Genomic DNA, 16,378 nt, shown 5'->3' with positions numbered 1-16,378 from the left:
GGGGTAAACCACAGGACTGAAATGGCATCCAGGAGCACATAACTGTGCTGTAAGGGGGCTGAGGACGCCAGAAAACCAGGAACACATATTCCTTAATGAGGAGTATTTGCAGTCACTGTTACCTGAGGCTTCCTAATGAACACCAATCTTCATCTTCCTTGTCTTAGTCCAGTAGTTTTGCAAGTTCTTGTAGCAACCAAGACTGTACCAACCACTGCAAAAGAGAATGATGAGAACTCCTACAAGAAAGATTTTGTGGAAAACGATTGTAGCCACTGGCAGTGTCACAAAACAAAACAACTTAAAAACTTCAGAGTACTGTAGAATAAGGAGATAAGACCAAAATGAAACCCTTATAAACTGATCACACATGTGCACCAGCTAGTAAGGAAACCATTTTCTAGTATGTGGGAATCGTTGACATTTCTTGTATTTTAGAAAGGAGATACATACAACTTGGAAGAATCTTCCTGAAACGTTATAAATCCATTCCCAAGTTCCTTGTCTACCTTCCAGGTGGATGTCAGACTGTACTGGCAATTTTTCAGTTTTCTGGGATGAGCTGCCATTTTAATCAAACCTAGCATAATTGTAAAGTATCTCCCTAGAAAACCCCAATATGTAAAGCAATTCTTTGACTTGGAAGAATTTCCTTCATGTTTCTGATCAGTCTTCAATCCATTAACTTGGTGTGGGGAGAATAAAATCAGAGAGCACCATAGTTTTTGAGGCAGCAGCAGCAGGGAAATAAAAAGGTAAGCTGAGATGAAAAGGGAAAACGGAAAGGGAAAAGGAAAGAAGAAGAAAGGACCATGGGATGCAGAGCAGTGTGGAGAGCTAATTCTCTTCCTCTGTCAGGCCAACAGCTAGATTTTTTCCTGAGATGGATCAGCCCACCTCACAGCTGCTTAGAACATGAGCTGGGGGTTGGGAGGGGAAGCAGAAAAAAATAGCAGTTCATTGCCAAGCAGAAGTTGCACTGGAAACAGGTGCCTGGGAAAGTGCAAGATGGGATTTGCCGGCACGGCCATGCAAGGTGAAGAAAGAAGTCATATTCTGAAAGGTAGGAAAGGCCACTGAAGACAATTCAGGTGTTCAGTGTGATCTTCTTCCTTCAGAGTCAATTCACACAATTTGGAAAAGGAAAATTGCAGTAAAAGAAAACGGCAATAAAAGTTATTATTTTTATAGGAACCTTGTCGGTGCTTACCCTCACAGTTTTGGGTCTCCCTGAGCTTCAGTAGCATGCTGTCCCTTCAGTGCAGTGACCCAAGCCCAAACCCACAACACACTGGCAGCCAGAAAACTCTTTCCTAAGACACTCTCACCCATTGCAACAAATCTTCTGGACAGTAGATTTCACGGGTGTGCTAACTGTGTGTATTTCTATTTGGGACCATGTAAAAGCACAGACTGTTCATCATTCAAGGTTTGCTTTGCTGTCATGATATCACTGTCTGGGACTGATATTTTTGGTGATGGCCAGAAACAGCAATAACATACTTTTCCTCATGTTTTGATTATACAGGAAGAACTTACATGATAACACTGACTGAAGTTCAGAAAGAGAACTGGTCAAGTTACTCTAAAGGAAATTTCTAAGTGAAAACTTAGAAATTGGGTTTTCAAAACTTTATAAAGAAAATAAAGACTTGTAGGAAATTTGATAATTACACATATTTCGAAACAGCAGGTAAAATCCCCAACTTCCCTTTTTTTTCTCTTTCTAGCAAGAAAAAACGAAAGTGAGAATAAGAGAAAACACAAACTTTAAAAAGTGAATATTTAACTTTGAAACTGAATTCTAATCTAAAAATACAACTGTTTTAATATTTTAGACAAATGTATGACTGTTTTGTTTATGAAACCACATCTTAGGGGAAAAAAAGTATGAACAAAACTTTCAAAAATAACTTTGTAGACAAGGTATGAATTTTCAGATACTGTCACTATTTCCTGTTTTCAATTTAAAAGTCCAGCAGCAGAGATGAAACTATTTTCCCCAGAGAAACACGTAGCACTGAGGTGCACAAGGTGAGAATTGCTTAGAGTCACAGTGATGGACACCAGCTTTCTGATAGTGTTGTAAGACAACTGGTACCATTCTGTAAAAAGGGCTCTAAGTTATGTTTATCTGAACTGACAGAAGTACATTTCATCTTTATCTATCAATTTTAAAGGTGATCTAACTGGATAGAGGACCATTTCCATGGAGGGCTGCTGCCCACAGTTGTACATGCAAATGCAGGCTTCATGTGGCCTGAAGCACATACAGACATTTGCACCAGTGCAAACTAAATGCAGAATGTTTTTCTGTCCAGAAAGGCAGCACTTTACATTTTCTTGCACCTCTTCAGAAGAAAAGAGTCCACAGGGTCAGGACAACAAGGAATTAAACAGAGAGAGTGTCTGAGACAGGGAGAGCGCAATTATTATGAGTTACAACACTGTCAGGATTAACATGTCTCTCTAACAAAACGTGCAAAGGAATCTCAAGCCATTAAACTGTCTAGCTCCTAGCTATTATATTTGATCCATAAACAGTACCTTCAGCAGTACAGTGCCCTCTAGCACTGTAATAAAGTATCAGCCATTAGTTAATACTTACCCTCCAAATTGCTACTTAGGAGCCTCTTTCAGTCCTCCCATTCAAAAACCTATCAAAAAAGAACAGCTGATTCTGAAAGGGCTGCAGCTCCATTTAGAATCAGTGTTTGACTGTCTTCAAACTGTTAACTCTTCCTCATCCCCAGGGGAAGCAATACTATCCCTCATATTTTACTGGTTTCTAAATTAAAGTTGCGATTAAGCTTCCCCTGGGGTTTTCAACAGCTTCTTATGGCAATGCAGGTTACTCCCTGAAACAGGAGTGGCAGTAACTGAGAAATGGGAGCAGAGTTTAAGAAACCATGTTTTTGAAATGTGGCTAGGAGCAAAGGAACTAGATAAGAAAAGAAGTGGAGCAATTGAAACCATATTGGCCATTGCTGACAGTAGTAGCTGGATGTGTAGAATCATAACAAACTACACTCACATCTGAGTCAGGATGAGCTGAGCCACCTCCTCACCTCCCCATGTCCAAATGCATCTGAACTGTATGAACTAGACTGTCCTGAGCATTGGTCAAAAGAGCTAATTTATGGAGCAGGGTCAACCTCAGCTGCTTTGATCCAAGACCCTAGACCTGAAGATGACAAAGCTCGGTGTGATTGTCCTGTAGAAAGGAACCAGAACATGGCATGGAAAAATAAACTAACAATCATAGAATCATAGAGTGTTAAGAGGCTGAAGCGGACATTAAAGATCACCTGGCCTCACCTGCCCTGCCATGGGCAGGGACACCTCGCAGGTTGTGGATAAGGCTCAAGGCCTTATCCAAACAAGTTCACTCTTGAGGCATGTAGAATAATGGACCAGAGGTAGATAACTCTACTCTTAAATGGTCCCAGTGGCTAAGAGGGAGATTATCAGAAAACAAATTATAGCTGTGTACTGCAGTCATTGGGCTAAGTTCAGTGGGTTCCAGCTTTTCAAGAGGAACTAGGAAAAATATCCACTGAACTTGGATATGTAGCAAGGCTTATGTTGCAAGGCCACAGTAAAGAGACACCAGGCTGGGACCATCCATGTCCACACTCTGCTGACTTCCACTGCTGCCCAGGGGGACAGCTGAGGGTCTGCAGCAGTGTGGATACAGTAAAACCAGTGGGTTTGGGGAACTGGGCCTCATCTCAAGTACCTGACTTCATACTATGCATCTGTTTGCAGAGTTAAACAAACGCAATACTCACTACATAATAAACTCTCTCCTTCCGTGATGCACTTGTAACTGCTTCTTTAGTTGCGGGTCCTGCCACATCTGTAGGGAGCTTCGAGCTTTTCCCAGTTCATGTTCTTGGTATTTAGAACTTCCTTACAGATACAGGCATGGACCTTATAATTGCAGTCACAGAACCACTCACCCAGATTCTGCTGCATGGAAGGGGGGCTACAGAGACAGAGAAGTTCTGTGCCTTTCTCCAAGTACTTATTTTGGCAAGATACATCAGGCTGGGCCTTTGAGCTCTCATCAGTACTTTCCCCCAGTCCTGCTTTGACTGTAGAGGATATCCCCAGTGACCAAAGAGGAATGGATGAGCTAGGACACAGAAAAATGAGATATTTTCCCACCTTTTATTACAAATATCTATAATATGGATGTCATGCAGAGATTATATCTATGCCTAATAGCAGCAGGCCACTCAAGGGAAGTGGCACTAATTAAGTACACAGGCTGATTATTGTCCCTGTTCCTGTCTGTTCTGCCCTGAAAGAGGACACAAAGAAGAGATTGTGGAGACATTAAGAAGTGCAGATGAGTTTTTCCCACAGTTTAGGATACTCACCTGTTGGAAGGTCAGGAATCAGTGCAGTTGCTGTATTCTTCCTCCCTTACCTGCTTCATCTTAGAAGTCGGGGCCTGTTACTCCAAGCAAAGCCCATTCAGTCAGTGTGGTGGGAACTCCTGGCAGTCAAGAGAATCTCTGGGCAGTAGGAGTCAGTCATCCCCAGCTAGCAAGCTACTCCATTTGCTGACTGCAAAAGGACACACAGATTGCCCCAGTGGTGCTAGCATCTGAATCTGGGGGATTAGGTGGAATGCAGAATATCATAAGTGCTTTGGAAGCGAGAAAAGGAATCACAGCCAGAAAATCCCTCTTCACATGGCCTCCTTCTATCTCCTCCAGTGGCCTGTAAGATGCTTTTGTTTCAGCCTCTTTGGTCAGAAAAAAGGAACAGCTGGAAAATACTTTTCTAAAGGCTGTGGTAAAGTAAGTTTGGCCCAGCCCACATGGAAGACAACCAGAGCAATTCCTATTTTTTGCTAGAAGCCTTCTCTCACATAAACTGCAAGATCTTTGAAGCACTGTCAGTGTTATTTGGAAATGAAAGCTATAAAGAGGTCCTATTTTAAAGCACTCAGTGTGTAGAACCCTGTGAATACATGTGCAGAGCACTGTGAGATACTGTACCTATTGTATGGTTTGCATCACTCATTAATGCATTGAGGCTGGGACTCCTGGATAACTGAGTTTCCATAAACCAAATATATTTAACAATCCCACAAAAGGCACATATGACCTCTCAAAATACTCCATCACATGGAAGTATTTTGAAATAAATCATGTGCTACTGGTGCTAGCTAGTGGACTTTGAAGTTGTGATATTATGTATGAAAAGCCGATCTTGTCTTTCATATATCTCCCTCCATCTCTGATGTAGGCTTTTCCTTTCCCTGGAAGCCTAAACACCACCAAAAAAAGCTTGGCCTAATGGAAAAGGGGTGATTAGTATTCCAAATCAAGCCTTTAACCTCTTGGATGCATTTCAAAAACACATGGTGGTGAGGGATGTTGTAAAGGTTTTATTGGTACAAGCTCGGGATGCCCTGCATATCTCAGTTGTGGCTTTGCCAGGTGCAGGGTGCCAGAGCAGCAGGAGAGGGCTGCTCTGCAAGGGCTGAGGGTGACAGCAGGGCAGGCAGGGCAGTGCTCCCACCCACCAGAGCAGGGCTGCAGTGCAGGAGCAGCGAAGCAGAGCAGTTCCAGTGACTCTGAGCAGGGATGGACTCGGGCCAGCAGTTGCCAGACAAGTCCACAAAGGCAAGGCAGCTCTCGAGTCAGGCTGGGTCAGGCACCAGGGGGTAGGAACATGGTCAGGCATGTGCACAACATGGCTCCAGTGAGGACAAAGGGCCTGAGTTCAGCAGTGGCTCTCACCACTCTCCCAGGTCTCTCCAGGGGGGACCCTGCCAAGGCTCCACACAGATGTCACACAGCTCGTTTCACAGTGCCTCACCCCAGTCACAGCTGCACACAGCAGATCTGCTCCTGGGCACAGGCAGCCAAACTCCTTGCTGGGGGCAGGGAATGTTGCAGAGCCTGTTGGGGCACTCTGGCATAGGAAGGCAGCTCTTCCTAATCTCAAGAGGTGGTGAATGTGAAATCAGTGGATCCTGTACCTCCACCAAGTAGTGCCCAGTGCCTGAGGATGAGCTATTTTATAATAGTCTGGAAAACAATACAAAGCTGAACTGAACAAAATGTCCAGAGCAAGCAAGCAAACAGAAAAACATCTGTAGCATGTTATGGAGACACTCACAGAGTCACCCACATCCACGCCCATTCACACAACACATCTGAGGTCATTACACAATTCTGTTTGTTTCTGCAAAAGAGAAGGAGAAAAATGTTTGAAGTTTCCTTCTCGATGCATGTTCAGAACCTCTGACTCAGCTTCCTCCCACTCTCCCTTCGGTTTGACTCGACTCAGTACACCTTTCTCTTACATCCCCCATTTAAGCAGCATAACAGTCTCTGCTGCTTCAGCCCACTCCTCCAGGACACCTAATAGCTACTAAGAAAGCTCCTGTAGCACACCTGAAATCAGAGACAGCCTCCTGACACCAACACCACAAAATACAAGAGAGAGTGCAACACACCCTGGACACTAACCCTGGGAAAAATTATAACTAAAGGCAGGCTGGATGCTGAAGGGTATCTTCTTTGGTGCAGGAAGAAAATAAAACACAGCCCTTACAGAGTATATCCAGTCATTGTCAAGCAAAACCATTTGGGTGAGTCCTTGTCGTTGGCCAGACAGAACTTCAGGAGTGTACATCAGCACTAGTATCCAGATCCAGAATATTTGCCACTTCTGACACCATGGAAGCACTATTTCTCAGGAGGTGGCACAGACAGACACTGAGAAGGTGACAAAGCTAATTAGTGACAAGCATTAACACTACGTTTCACCACAGTCCCTTTGCAGACTTAGATTCAGATACCAAACAAACTCAAAGTCAAGTGAGACTTGGACATTAGCATCTGCCTGTCAGTTATACAGAGGCTGTTATTGATGTGTTTCACATTCAAAGCAATGAAAACTGAAACACTCGGCACTCCAGACCAATAGCAGATTTCTAGGCTGAGAAAAAACACTGAAGAGAGTCACCAAATGAATCTCTGGTCAGAAATGAGAAATGCTATCAGCTTTGTCAGTGGAAAAGCCCACCTAATGCCTGCTCAAATAGCATTTGATGCTAGTTCGTTTCTTCTGAAATTTTGAGATAATCCTGAAACTATGCAAAAGAAAAGGGATCAAGAAAGAGAAGTGAGAAGCAGAGCAGTGCTACAAATTTAATTTTTTGGTGAATAGTATCTCTGTGCAAACTCTGGTTCCATAGCTGGTGAAGTAGCACACCACAGCAAGAGGAAAAGGGAGTAGAAAAACAAGAGAAGGAAAACAAATAGTCCTATCTCACTCAACACCACCAGAGACTATAAAAAAAGGGAAGAGGCTTCTCCTGAGCTTGGTACATCCCTCAGTAGTGGGAAGGTCACAGGACAGCTTTTGAAAGTTCCTGACCTGGAGGCCTTCCTGCTCTTTGAGGGCCTCTCTTTCCACATCGTGCTATTCCAGAAAACAGAGACCACGTCTCATAGTTGCTTTAAACACTAAGTCAAGATCAAGGTATTAGAAAAGCTGTTAAATGTTAACAGGAAAAATGCTTAGTATTTTTGGGAGTTTCCTCGACTTGGGAGGGGAAAGGTTAAATTAGTAGGCTCACTGATGAAGAAAAACCACTGTCAAACATAGCCTAAAGGATTATTTTACTGCTAATCAGTGGATTTTATTGTAATCTGAATTAAAAACACTCTGCGGGATATCAAAGCACACAGGCTTTATTGCTGAGCCCGGCTATCTGTAGCAGCGACCACAAGAACTGAAAAACAAGACTTCAAATGTAAGGCTTATTCTATTCAATTAATTCAGCCTACAGAAGAGAAGTTTCAGAGGTGACATAATTGCTGAATATGGGGATTTACACACAGAAAAGCATTTAATAAGCGGAGGAGGCAAGCAGACAGGCGTTTCAGTCTTTCTGTCAGAGACATAATGTGAACCAACAGCTGTAAGTTCAACAAGAAAAGTTCTTTCTTATTTAAATAAGCTGTAATATCTGGGAAGTCAGAACTACTACAGCACAACAGCGGAGGTCACCATCTTTTGGAATCTTTATGACAAGACTATATTCCTTTTAAGAACACGTACTTACTATGTAGCTTCAGGGGGAAAACTGCAAAGGGTATGCTCAAGTTGGCTCCTTCCCTCACAAAGTCAAGATACCTCTGTGGTGCATTCACCCTTCAGGACAGACAGCGAAGTTTGGGATGGGGCTGGCAGCAGAGCAGCCTTTTGTGTGAGTGCCAGCACACGGCCCAGTGTTGTGTAAGCAGCCAGCTCCCCGTGCCCCCAGCCACCCTTGCACACGTGAGACAGCAGACCTTCATGCCACAAAGGTCTAGAGGGTCTTAAGATGAGTTAAGAATAACTTTCCCAAGGCAGGGATCGTGTATCTTCCCCTGAAGCATTTGGCAGGGGCCAGACACAGCATACCAAAGGAGACAGCCTCCTGGGCAGGCACAGGCTGGCAGCCACTGCATCCTTGGCACAGGCTGAGCAGCACACAGGCTGTCCTTGGAGGTCCCCCATGCATGCAGTGACCAGAGCTGACCCTACTTAATTTATGAGCTCGTCTGAGAGCACAGCCTCATGTATTATGGCTCCAGGCTCCATTGAAATGAACTTTATTAAAATAAATTCCAGCTGCTTGGAAGGAGTTACAGAAATGACAAATAGAAGGCAAACTCCTCCATTCCCATACTCATTGGCAGCAGAAAAAGAAATAGTCAGTGGAGACCAAGCAAAATTCAGCTGGCTCAAATTGAAGGGGCATGAGAAAATGATCTAGTCAAAGAACAAGCAATTTTGATAAAATGAGATGCTACAAATGCCAAGGCAGAACTCCCAACTAGGCAACAGGCTTAAGGCAGAGACAGAAGGACAAAGGGTCAGGAGGGCACCTGATAAAGCTTCTGTCTGAAGGTGGGATACATTTTAATAAATCAGATTTATTTGCAAGGGGTCTTGAATGCTTGTACCTTTCCTGTTTTGTCTGTTCTCTGGCCTTTGGTCTGCTGTATTTCCTTCCCCAGGATGCCTGTGGGCTGTTAATGGAGAATATTAGGGAGCAACACCAGGATGTACCTCACTCTGCATGTTTTTGCCAGCAGTCTACATGTTCATTATTGTCCCTATTTGGTAGATGCTCTTTTTATCCTTGCTTGGCTCCTGGGGAATTTCCAAAGGATGAAATTTCTAATGAATCCTGGCATTCTTGCCCAGCCACAACTAATCAGAATTGCAGCCTGGTAAGGATCTCAGGAGAAAAACTGCAGTGTTCTGCCCTTTCATGGGTCAGCAGTGAGGAGATTAGATCTAGAGCCTACCAGAGCAGCAGAATTGCTCTCCCTGGTCATAGGGTTGCCCACTCCCACCTCATGTATTGGCACTGAAACTGCCTTGTGGAGCTCCAGCAGGAGCAGCTAAGCTTTCAGGAGCCAGGGGCAAGAGGCATTAGTGGTGCTTATGTGACCTTGTCCCCATTCCTACCTTTCTGCTTCCCAGCAATGAATTCTCATGAACTTCTGGGTGATTTCCCCAGTTTTAACCAGCATTGCCAACAGCCTGCTTTCCTCAAGAAATTCTGGAGTCGCCTTACAATCATTTTTTGTAGTGCTGGCAATGGCCTTTTTCACCTCATGTTAGGCATCACTGACAACGAGTGATACTTTACCTGAGGTCCCTAGATCCAAACCACCTACAGCACAAAACAAACAAACAAACAAACAAAACAACCCCCCCCCCCAAAAAAAACAATTAAACCAAATCCACCCCAAACTAGAAGCCAGGGATCTAGTTAGTTTAGTGACGTGGAAAGAGCACGTCTCCTGTGTACTCAGCAAAGCAAAAACATTTACTAGATAATCCCACAAATCAGGAAGATCTGCAGACCTTCAACACTTTAATGACAGGCACTGCCACTGGGGGAAGGATGTCACACCTCAGTAAGAACAGGTTCCACTGAATGAGATGAGAACATTCTAGTTCAGCAGTAATTTCACATAATGTCAGCTCTGTAGCAGGGGTTTCATGTGAATAGTGTAGCTGAAAGCCATTAGACTTCTCCCTCATGCTATCATCAACCACTTTTGGCAAGGCCTGATTAACAGAATAACTCGCAGAGTGAGCCAGAAATAGGGCCTGTGGAACAGATTCTTCAGATCACAAATGCTAAACCATGGAAATGGATTGGTGACAAAGAGGGTGGAGGGGAGAGAGAGGTTTCCACACACTGTTTTTCCCCCCATCACCACCACACGTGGTCTATGCCCCAACATATGTTTGCCATGAGTGTAGCCCAAGACACATTCCAGATCTTACTCAAGAGCTGCAGCTTGGAAGAGCAGACAAGGGCAGAGGCACCAATAGCCCTGCAGTGATGACTCTGATCTATAGTCTGAGGCTCTCTGCAGCAGCCACTGAAGGGCTCAGCTCCTAGCTCAGATTAGGTTTTCAGCTGTGACTAGGCTGTCAGTTCAAGCACCCCAGGCGTGCTCCCAAAGTTAGAGAGATAAAGAATGCTTTGGGGACCACTTGGCTTTGAAAGAAGGTTCTTTGAACTTTATGGCTCCTTCCTTTCTTGCCTCTACTTCTGCCTCTCTCCCCACTACTACTGGATTGGTTTACCAATTTTCACAGAAACATTCTGAGCATGAAAGAAAATGTGTCTCTTCACTTAGCTAAATCCAAGTGTGCCAAGATAGATGGCTGCTGAAGAGTGAATAGTATGTCAGGTCATGTCAGATCAGAAATAAGGAAGATAAATGTTTTTAGAAAAAAAAATTTAAATACTCCTTGGGACACAATTTTCATGCTCATACAATTCTTCTAAAAATTAAAGTTATACATCTATGTTTCATAGAGAGATTTAAGAAAAAATAAGCTTGTAAAATTGATAGACTTGGAGACTTATATCTTTAAAATTCCTGAGAAGACATTACAGAAAATCAGAAATACAGATGTATGTACTAACACATTAATGGTGACATAAGTTAATTCAGAGACACCTATTAGGAGAATGGGATAGTTTATATGAATGTGTTATTTTATTTATCACAAATGTTTATGTACTTGGTTTAAAAGACAGCTAAAGATTAAGTGAGACTTGGGCTATAGGCTGGGGATTTTTATAAAACTATAAATTAAAAGAGAGCAGAAAGGAGAAACACATTTCAATTTGTTATACCCAATACTGAGATTGGAACTAAATACAGACAACAGAACAGTACTCCCAAATAGCCACAACTCTGTCACATGGAGGCCTGGCAGGTAACATTCGGAATTGTTAGATGGAAAATGACCCACCCATTTTTGGCTTCAGTAGAACTTTTTTCCCAATGCAGTAAGAGCAGTAACTAAATAAAAATTCATGGAATAGGCTGAATGATGCAGGTCCACATCTTATCAGAGCTGGTGCCTATGTTCAAATGATAAATTAGTTTTGGCAACTGAATTTGGAAATTTATTGCTGGTTTTATTTTTCTTTGTGGAGGAAAGACTAGCATTTGGAAAGGAAGCCTATAAATCTTAACATTAGAGAGGGGAAAGGGCAAGGTGTTTTACATACACATGGGGGCTAGACAAGAAATCGTTTTTTTCTAGACACAAAGAGAAATGTGCAACAGATTTCTTTTGAAGATTATTCATTTACTGAAAAATAGAAAATATTCAGTGCACATCCTCTTTGTTCTTTTAATTCCAGGTTTTATTAATTTTCACTGAGAAATCTGTAGGCATTTCAACACAAATAAAACCCAATAGCTTCTTTTACACAAAAAAGCAATCATAGATTTTTGCCAGAAAGAAGAACACACAAAAGAAAGCAAACCTCTTTATCTCTTGGAAGATGATATAACCGGAGTTTTTCTGGGATGAGAAGAGTTTGGGAATCACCTCACCCTTAGATGAAGTATCTGACCCAAAACAGTGGTTTGCTACTCTCCACTATGGATCACAGATGGGGAATGCACATTCCCAATGGGGAAATAGCCAAGTAGAACAAAGCTGCTGAAAGGGTGATGGGAGCAGCACTTGTAAATGATAAAAAATCCTGATATCAGTTGAAAGTAGTCTGAGGAGCTCCAGCCTGCACAGAAAATAACAAGAGGGTGCAGCAGATATTTAACTGTTCTCATAAAACTTTCCATTGGCTATTTGCAGTGTTTCCTCCTGTCCCTGGGCAAGATGAACAAAACTGCCTAATTAAGTCCACGTCTTTGAATGTCCCAATTAAACCAGCTCCTCATCTTCTCTTGCTGAGAGACACCCTGCATTCCCTGATTGAAGCTGGTAGCAGAATTTAACGTAGTATGCTGAGAGTTTATGGCTAAAAGTTAGAAGTTCTGAGAATCTCTCCCATGCCAGTGAATTTGGGATGGAGCTGGTAAGCAGCAGGCTCTAGAAGGAATGTGGACACTCTAGTTTGAAATGAGCCATTGAGGATGTTCATAAACTCTCTGGTAATGGCAGGTGACAACGAGAAGCCCTTGAGGGTAATAAGGGATGGCAGTGGCTCCAGAAGAGGTTTGCCTCTTACACTGGCAAGCACAAGGGAAACTCCCTTCTCTGCCTCCTCTTTCCCTTAAAATACACACCCCCCCTCAGAGCATTTTGGAAAGGAGTATTAGTGCACAAAGATGACAAGGCATTCTGTAACATGGGTCTGAGGAACTGCTTACAAGAAAGAAATCCTCATACACACAGATCACAGGAACCTGGGCCCTTTTCATATCAAAGCAACTTGCTCAAGGGCCTTCAAAGTGCATTCTCCATTCCAAGGCTTAATGGAGCTGGAAACCTTCAAGGAATGAGAAAAGATAAATTTCTGCCAAAAAGTCCCATTCCCTGGATTTTTAAGAGATCAAAATGTTTCAAGCTGCTAGTTCTGCAACTAAATATGGGATAAAATGGGATATTTTATCCCATTAACAACACTGCCTTCACACTCCTTTTTCTTCAAGTCTCTAGTTTAAGAAGGGTCAGAGCAGTGGGAGGTGAGGGAGGGAGGGAGGGAGGAAAAGTACTGAAAGGAGAAAAACTGCTAAAAGACAATTCAATGACATTTTAGACATAGAAAACTGAAATTAAATATAATTGTATAACTGGAGTAAGGCAGGATCAAATATTTCTGATTTATTACATAGCTTGACTCTTGACTTCCAAGGAGTAGAATCAGCATTTTGATACCTTGTGTGACTCACAGAAAAACAGTTTCAACTTGAAACTGTAGGATAATGGTGACAACATCAACAACTGATGACTCTGCAGCACATTAAACAAGCTTTTGGGGTGTGATTTCCACATCAAGATCAGATCAGCTTGTGGCTGAGGTGAAGCCTTAGATCATGCCAAACCATTTTTTCCTGATATTAGTTTTTAATCCAGTCCAGCAACCACTTGCCACATCAAAACTCATGCATTTACCAAAACCTTCACAAACCTCTCTCTTAAAACTACAAATCCTGAATAAATTCCCCAAAACCCCTTTTAGTCCCCAAGCTCTCCTGAATGCTTCCTAAGCCTAGCCTCACTGGCTGGTACCTAAATATCCGTGGCCCTTCTTGGAACCGGCCTTCATTCTTGCCCTGTAAGCAAGGAAAGGCAGAACAGAACGGTAAGTCTTAATCGCAGCCCAAATCCTGGCTGCCTCTGTGGTGGAAAGACACCAAGCAGTTCTGTCACCTGTGCCAAAATTCAAAGCAGCCTTACAACTCTGTGCTCTCTCTAAATGTTGGAGTTAGGAATAAACTTGCTCCACACTAACTTGTATTCAAAAGAGACCCATTTCAGTGGGCAGCCATCAGTAACATTCTAGAAACCACTCCTACCCTGAGACCTCTGGACTTTAGCAGATCGCAGCTAAGACCAGCTTTAGGAGACTGCAGTAAACAGTTTTAACTGCAATGCCAGAAGGCTTGCAGACATAATGAGGCTGTTCTGACAAAAACCCTGTGGCTCCAGCTGAATTTGCACAGAGACCTATTGCAGAGCTAAGTGAACTCTAGGGTTCAGGTTGGATTTATAATTCTTCTTCCAAAATACAAGCATCAAAGAGTTTCAGCTGTACTCCTACATGTAGGTCTCCAAAAGTAAGTGTAAGCATGCCAGAAAGCTCCTCCCAAGTCACGATTACTTTGAGGAAAGCAGTGCCTCAACAGCCTTCAACTAAATTAGGATTATGAATAAGAAGCAACTGGAGCTCCTTTTGTTCACGAATCCCAGAAATTTGTACAAGCAGGCAGATAGGGTCCCCAGACTTGTGCTTTGAGTCTGCAACATTGAACTCTTTTGAACACTGGATGTATAGCTGGGGTTAGATTTTACTTTTGGAAAAGAAGGAAAGGCCATGACCAGTTCTTATCATTCCCTCAAAGCTTGCAGCAGAACAAGAAAACAGCAACTTTGAAGGGCATTGTGTAGATGACAGAAGGTCTCAGCAGTTATGGTGTAGCATCAGGGTGTGCAAGAAAAATAAGAATATGAGTTTTTACATAATAAAAGACTTCCATGGATTGTGGACAGAACTATGTGCAGTAGTATCCTACAGGTACTCCACTAATACTACACTGTGATAAAGTCTAGGCTTAGGAAGGAATCAGACTGAACTTCTCTCCTCCCTGACCAAGCAACAAAGTACTGGTGGCAGGCTGACCACAGCTGCTGGTTTTCCAGGCACACTCCTGGAGCATTGCTGTGCCTGGGTGCTAAGATCACAAAGACTGTTCTAGAACCTTCTACCCAACTGGCACCAGAATGCTTTATTTACAGTCTATTTACTGTCTAAACCTAACTCAGTCAATAGGCTGACCTTCTCAGCTCATTTCACCCCACAATCATTGTTTCTTTTTCCAATGTTAGTATTTCAGAACACAGTGGTAAGAGGTGTTCTTAAACCTTTTTCATCCCACAGCTAACAAATTTAACCATATATTAATAAGAATTTCCAGTGCCAGAAATTTTCCTAAACTAGAATCTTTTTGCATAGCTATTCACTCTTCATTCTGAACTCATGTCTCATTTTACTCCAATGAGCAAGATGTTACTGCAGCCAAAGAATCCTACCAACACCAGCCTTCATTCATTCCTGAGGAAAGGGCAAACACCAGCTTCAGCATTTTGTCTTCCAGCCCTCACTGTCCTTGTAAGTAACTGCAGAAAAAGCTCAGGGCTGTTAGAATTGCTTTCATGCTCTATATTCATTACTGTACACTATGCTCCTCAAAATTCTGTACAACCCTAAACCTGATGCAGCATGTCCGGCTGGTCCCCTTGTCACCTCTGATAGCAGCCCTGCTCTCTGAGCAGGCTTAGCCTCAACAGCACAAATACAAGGTTCTTATAAGAAAAATGGGGACAGGCCTTCTACTGGGGCCTGTTGCAATGGGACAGGGGTACTGAATGGCTTTAAACTGGCTGAGGGTAGATTCAGATCACATAGAAGGAAGAAACGTTTTTACAATTCTCATGTTGAAACACTGGAACAGGTTGGCCAGTGGGGTGGTAGATACACCTTTACTAGAAACATCTAGGGCCAGGTTGGATGGGGCTTTGAGCAACCTGATCTGGGTGAAGACATCCCTGTTCATTGAAGGGGGTTGGAGGTAGTGGACCACCAATCTAAACTACTCTATGCTGATTCTAGGAATTATACTACTCCTAACCCCCTAACCAGACTATCAAGACATTCTCTGCTTCTGTTACCAATCAGTCTGCAATAAACAGGTGAGCTTTACAGTTTTAATAAACTTTCATTTGTCCTTGCAGGAATCCTAACCATAATCTTCCACTGTCAATGAGGCAGGCATTCCTTTAGTGATGGAATCTGACAACAGCAGCTGTAAGCACTACAAGCCTTTCAGTATCCTGAAATATGCCATACTCTCAACCTTCTGGCCCTCAGCTTTTATCCTTACAGGAAACATCTCTGCATATAATAAACCAATTACACGGGCTACTGTAGTCCTCTTCCTGCAAACAACAGTTAGCAAAGCTCTTACAAGGTCCTGCTGGCAGTAACAGGAGGATGTGACTGAAATTCTCTTAGTCTTGGAGAATAAAGCGTTGAGCATGAAACAGTTACTCAGGAGATTCCATTCATTAAGTCAGAAGCTAGCAGACTAGCCTTTCCCACCAAGTTGATTTCAGGGTAGAGACAAAGAGACTGCTTTTTTCTCTACTTCTGCTTTACCCTCCTCTTTGCTACTGATAGGAGTAGGAGCATAGGAGTCCTCAGCATGGTTTGTGAGGAATTCATGAGGAGAGGAGAAGATCTCATTATCATTTCGCTGCCTATTAAGAGTGAGACAATCGAGCTGTGGTAAAAAATAAATAGCTGTATGCAATTATGAGAATCGCCAGACATCTCATTTCATGT

This window comes from Prinia subflava, chromosome 5 (genome assembly GCF_021018805.1).
Source record: "Prinia subflava isolate CZ2003 ecotype Zambia chromosome 5, Cam_Psub_1.2, whole genome shotgun sequence".
NCBI lineage: Eukaryota > Metazoa > Chordata > Aves > Passeriformes > Cisticolidae > Prinia > Prinia subflava.
This window is presented reverse-complemented; position numbering follows the sequence as displayed.